At 42.8% G+C, this 5902-nt stretch overlaps 1 non-coding gene across 1 annotated transcript; it reads left to right on the top strand.

The window, feature by feature from the left end:
* Window positions 1-354: 354 nt before the first annotated feature.
* LOC127207763 (small nucleolar RNA SNORA17) lies at window positions 355-481 on the top strand. Its single transcript, XR_007832970.1, has one exon. It is a non-coding gene; the product is annotated as a small nucleolar RNA SNORA17 (small nucleolar RNA).
* The last annotated feature ends 5421 nt before the right edge of the window (window positions 482-5902 follow it).

Raw genomic sequence — 5902 nt, 5'->3', positions numbered from 1 at the left:
GAACCACCTCAGAGACTCAGTGCTTTATAAATGATATTCCTTGCTCGGTCACTGAAAATGTCCTAGAAGCAGTAAGCAAAGTATAGACCTCAGTTTCTCAATAAAATTAACCAAGGTCTTGGAGAAGAAGTTGGAGGCGGGGCTTATGTTGACTCTGGGGACTCTTGTTGGTAAATAAAGGAGGCAGTGATGTGTGTGTGCAGCAAGGGGAAGAGCAAAGATCTGCTGGCTAAAGTCTGGTTTGACCATTAAAGAAAAACTATGTATATAAATAATAATCCATGACTCCTTGTGAAAAAGAGGGAGAGAGAAGAAGAGAGAACTAAAGCGGAAAGGATAAGAAAAAGATGTAAATCTGCCCCTAGAGGCATTGCAGGTGTGGCCACTGTGCCACATGTGCATCAGTAGGTGGCAGGGAAGGGAAAGGCTGTGTCTGTACTCAGTGTTCTGACCTGTGGACATCTAGACACCCCCTGAGAAAATTGAGCCTGAGATAACTACCAGTCTGGCACGGTGCAGGCCTAGGTGGACAGACTGCGCCCGAGATGACCGCTGCCCGGTGCCATAATGCACAGGCAGGGCATAGAATTACTGGGACTGCTCCTGAGATGACCCCAGACACTCAGAGATGCCAGGAGGAGCAAATAAGTAGTGGAGAGTTGGAAGAGAAAGAGAAAGATAACCATGTGGGCACAATGAAGAGAGGCAGAGCTGGAGACTCAAGGATAGTGAGGAACAGCCTGATGTGATGTGAGTAGCCAGTGATGCCACTTAGGACCACGGTTGTGTCCTGGCCTGCACTGCCATTGGGGGTGACACATCTGGGTCTGTGGCCGTGTAGCAGCCAGGTCTGTTACCACCAAAGACCAGGTGGACATCCCTGGTCTGGGCTGTTGGCCAGGGACATGTTGATGTCTGAGGGCTGTACAGAATTGGACATATCCCTTGCCTGGGTATTGTGGGAGAGCTGAAACCACCCCTAGCCAGGTACAGTACTCAGGAGAATAGCTGTGCATATCTCCCAGGAAGCACCGTAGAGCTGGCCCCGTCCCTCACTTACAAGAGAAGGCCTTGCACTTGGCCTGGGCAGCACGGTAGAACTGGCCCTCATGGTGTGGGTGAAACACTGCTGAAACACGGGGTGTGCTCCCATTTCCAAAGCATCACCCCATAATAACATGGAAACCATTCCATCTACAATGGAGAGAAGTGACAATTGCCACCTTAGTCCTGTCATTAGACCTTACCTCATTCTAATCACTCTTGTTTGGAAACAACAGGAAACTGGATCTCCTGAGGTGATACAGTGTCAAGGACACCACCATCTATGACGACTTTCACAAAACCCTTTTTATTTTACCTGAATCTCTTCAAGATGAGCTCAGTTTCTTTCATAGAAAACATAGTGGAGAAATGCTGGTCTTTCCAAATGACAATAGTGGCTTTTGTTAGGAAGCTCCATTTTCTGAAATAGCCTAAGAAAAGTCCTCAGCTTTCTTTCAATCTGCCCAGTCTTCTCTCTTGGAAGGCAGGACATGATGTCTTTTAAGCTCCTTACATGTTGAAGGGGAAAACTTCACTGATTTAATACAAGCTTATTTAGCATTGCTCTAAAGGAAATGAAACCTGTGGTCTGGAAACGGTGCTTTAATGGACAAGTACTCTTAGGTCTTAGTTACCTGCTAAACTGTTTCTTCTGGTACAAAATTCAGAGTGCCTTGGAAAGCAGCTTTCAATGAAAACGTGTTTCTCTCTTGGCTAATTTGACCTATTTGGCTCAGAGGCAGCCTTGTTAGAGATAAAAACACCGGATTATTGAGTCCAAAGATAGAGACTTGTGGCATCTTGGGCGAAGACTTTCAGAACATCATGAATGCTCTGCTCTGCTTATTCACATATTAAATTCATTAACTACAGGAATATCACTCAAGTCTTTGACTAAAACCTGGTGTGGAATAGGCTTTGTAGGTGGTGGAGTGGAAATGCTTCTGTGTCAATCTCAGAGTGTTGTAGTGAGGACTAAGTAAATTACTGTCTGACAAAACTCTTTGGAAACTGGGAAGATCCTCCCAAATTCTGCCCCTTCATTTGTTTAGCAGTCATCAGTCTGAATGCACATGTGTTTGGAAGCATTTCTGTAGACTCTACAGTGTAGAGGTTTTGGGTTCCTTCCCACCTCAACATTTTATAAATAAGAATGAAGTCAGTATTAAAGAGTTACTCTACTCAAACTGTAGACTGGTTTTGGTTATAGCCAAAACACTACACATTCTCCAAATTGTCCAATTAAAGAACCTGGCAAGTGTTTTGATATCTGACAGCTCTGCTGTCAAGCAATGCTGTTCTACAATTAATCAAGCCGTAGCCATTTCCCCAACCACTGCCATCATATAATGGCATCATTGTGTGTGAATGCACAATACACTTGTATACTGTTTAAAAGACAGCAAAGCAAATGAACACTACAAATTCTCTACCCCGGACATGCAGTTGTATCATTAAGATTTACTACTAAGCTCGTGTTATTTTAATGCTATTACTGTGTCTGTCTGAGCTCAGATATTGTTGTTTCGACGCTGTGTTCTAGTTTCTGACTTCAGAAATTGAGATTCTGCCTTCTTCGGGATATTTTCAGCTTTGGCTAGGTAACACTGTACCAATGGCTGGGATCCTTTAATGATTGAATGTCAGCCCCTGGGTTTTCATTGCTGTTTTGTCTGGATCCGTGTTAGACACAACTGCAGATTCTACGCCCCTTCCTCCCCCTCCCAGTGACTTCCTGCGGCAAATGAGTTTGCCACAAATCAAGAAGCCTGTAACAAGCATCTCTGTGAACCTGTTCCATCTCTCCTTGGCAACCTGCCACTTTGCCTTCCTTGTAACGCTGAAATGCCTGAATTTACCAAATGGCTTGGCTTCTCTGTGGGATTAACCATTTCATGGGAGTCTTTCTCTTTTACCAAAATTATGTGTTTCTCATAGGCATTTGCTACGTAAGCATGTTGGCCAGCTTCGGCCAAATAAAGAAGCATCCTTTTACATTGATATTATTTCCTGTTTACATGTCTAGTTTGTTGGGCAATCAGATTACAAGTTACAGGAAAGGTCACCTGGAAATGACAAATGGATTGGTCAAATATTTATGTGCAAAGGAGATCTAATCCACTGCTCCGGGAGGCAATTATACTCGTTACACTGATGACATTTGGTGATGCTCAGATTCTCATCTTTATGGGCATCCTTGTTTAAGTGGCATTGCTGATAGCAGCTGCAAGAGCATAGTCAGCCCTGTGACAAGAGTGCTGGGAGCCAACCCTGGCTTGCTCAAGGAGAATGTGTTACTGACAACTTCATCTTTATGGTTAAGAGAGATCATCAGCTGAAAAGTGCACTTCTATACACACTGACAAATGCCACAATGAGAGTCTCTTGCCACTTAGGGGAATCCAATGAATAAATATAACCAGACTGCATTTGTATGTGTGCATGTGGCTGCTGAGCCCAAGATGAGCTATGAAGCTGATCAGGATTTGCAAGTCCCTCATTTGCTTCCCTTCTGACTCATGATCTGATCTCTATTCTGTTCCGAGGTTTTGATTTGTAAAAAAACCAATTACTTTTTTTCTGCTTTTAAAAAAAGTTTTAATTAGCATACAAAACTCTATGGTGGCATTTTCAACCAAAAGTTGTTTTTGTTGATTCTGCTTCCTGCTTTTCTTCCATATCTTACTGTTCCCACACGCATGCTTGTACCCTCCCCCTCCACTCCCAGTGGCCTCCTGCTTTCACGCCACGTGTTCGAGCCCCCATCCTTTCCCCAAAACCTCTTTTCTGGTTTCATGGCCTATGCCCACTTTCATACTTTCTTACATACATAAACACAAACATTAAAATCTAGGATCCACAGGTGAGAGAAAAAGGTGCAGCAGTCTTGATCATGTCCTTTAATACAACACTTTCCTGCTTTACCCACATTCCTGGAAATTTCATTTTTATTTATAGCGGAATAAAATTCCATTGCGTGTAGTACCATATTTTTATTGTCCATTGTCCTGTTGAATGGTCATCTATGCTTATTTCATTTCCTTGCCATTGTGAGTAATGTAGCTATAAACACAGATGTATGTATGAGCATCTTTGTGTCAGGATATTAGTCCATTGCGTATATGGCCAGGAGTGGTATAGCTGGGGAATATAATCTTGCGTTTAATTTTTTTAAGATCTTATTTTTAATTACACATAGATGTGTGTGGATCTGTGTGTGTCAGTGCATGTGTCTGTGGAGACCAGAAGAAAGTGTCAGATGGATCTGCCTCATGTGGGTGTGGGGAACTGAACCCAGGTCCTCAGGAAAAGCAGCCAGTGCTTTTAACTGCTGAGCTATCTCTCCAGCCCCATCTGTGTTTACTTGTTTTGAGAAATTTCCACAATGATTTTCCCAATAGCTGTACTAGTTCACACTCCTCCATGCAATGAATAAGGGTCCCTCTCTTCCTACACCTCACCAACATTTATTGCCGCCATTTTCTTGATGATAGCCTTTCTGACTAGGATGAGGTTGTTTTTTACTGTGAACGTACCAGAAATGTATGACAGGATTTCAGTTACAGATTGCTGGCACTATGTTTCTCAGGAGCAAACAAGCTGGGTTTAATACAGCAGTCTGTCCTGGCCATGGACTTGAGATAGTGTGGTAGTCTCAGGGGATGACAATGTTTCTGGGTGGGAACTCCTGCTATGCTCTGATCTCTTCCCATGTTGTTTGTAAGTGCTCCAAAAACTGATGTTCCCCTGGACTTATTACTGGAGGGTTAAAAAGTGGAATTGCGCAACTTTCTGTTTTGTTTTCCAGTAATAAAGACTAGTTTTTATCATTGCATCCTCCCATCCAATCCTTCTTATCATTTTCATGATTTAGTTTAATAATTACTGTACTCTGCAGTCATGCAACAGGACATTGAAACAGTTGTGCCAAAGATTGAGTTTACACATATGGCACCCTCTGAAGTGCATCTAATTAGCATAATAAATCATTTATAATCATGGCAAAGCCTTGGTGTGCTTCTTAACTAGTCAATCAGACCAGGGGGGTGACATTTGGCTTTTGACATTTAGCTTAATGCTCAACAAATGACGTCACCAAAAGGAGGTAAAACTTAGCTTAATGCTAATTAGATATCTCCTCAGAGTCAGAGTTTCTTGCCTGGAAGATACAAGATCTAATACCTATCTTCTCAGATCTGCCACTTTCTGAAACATTCCTTTGTGCTGGTCACCTTGAGGCAGATTACACATGTCACTGTGTAAACCACCCTTTCTAGAAAGCTTAATGGAAATTTAAGATCAACTGCTTATTCACCGGAGGTTTTGAGCTTGCACAGAAAGTGTCCTTTTTGTTTGTCTGCTAATTAGAAAGGTATATTAGGAAGGGTATAAAAATTTGTTCTGATGGGCTGGGGAGATGGTTTGGTAGGCAAAGTCCTTGCCGTACAGGCATGAAGAATAGAGTTTGGATCCTCGAGCACTCAAATGCTGGCTGGTTGTGGTGAGTTGCCTGTGATCTCAGTGCATGGAAGGCGGAGAGGGGGATCCTTGCAAGAAGTTGGTTAACTAGACTTGCTGAATTGATGAGCTCTGGGTTCAAGTGAAGGACCCTGCTTTAATATATAGGATGAAGATTTCCAACATCCATCTTGAGCCTCCATGCACACGCTCACATTATGTACACACACACACACACACACACACACACACACACACCTGCTCACATATATGTTGGTATAGATGCAGAGCACATTCCACACCCACAAAAGTTTGGAGGAAAGGGAAAATGCTAGCATATATCAGACTTTACCCCAATATAATCACGAATGATGGCAATTAGAAAGATAGTACATTCTTA

The sequence above is a fragment of the Acomys russatus genome, chromosome 24, assembly GCF_903995435.1.
Source record: "Acomys russatus chromosome 24, mAcoRus1.1, whole genome shotgun sequence".
NCBI lineage: Eukaryota > Metazoa > Chordata > Mammalia > Rodentia > Muridae > Acomys > Acomys russatus.
Note: the sequence above shows the minus strand (reverse complement) of the source record. Positions and strands in the feature narration are given on the sequence as shown.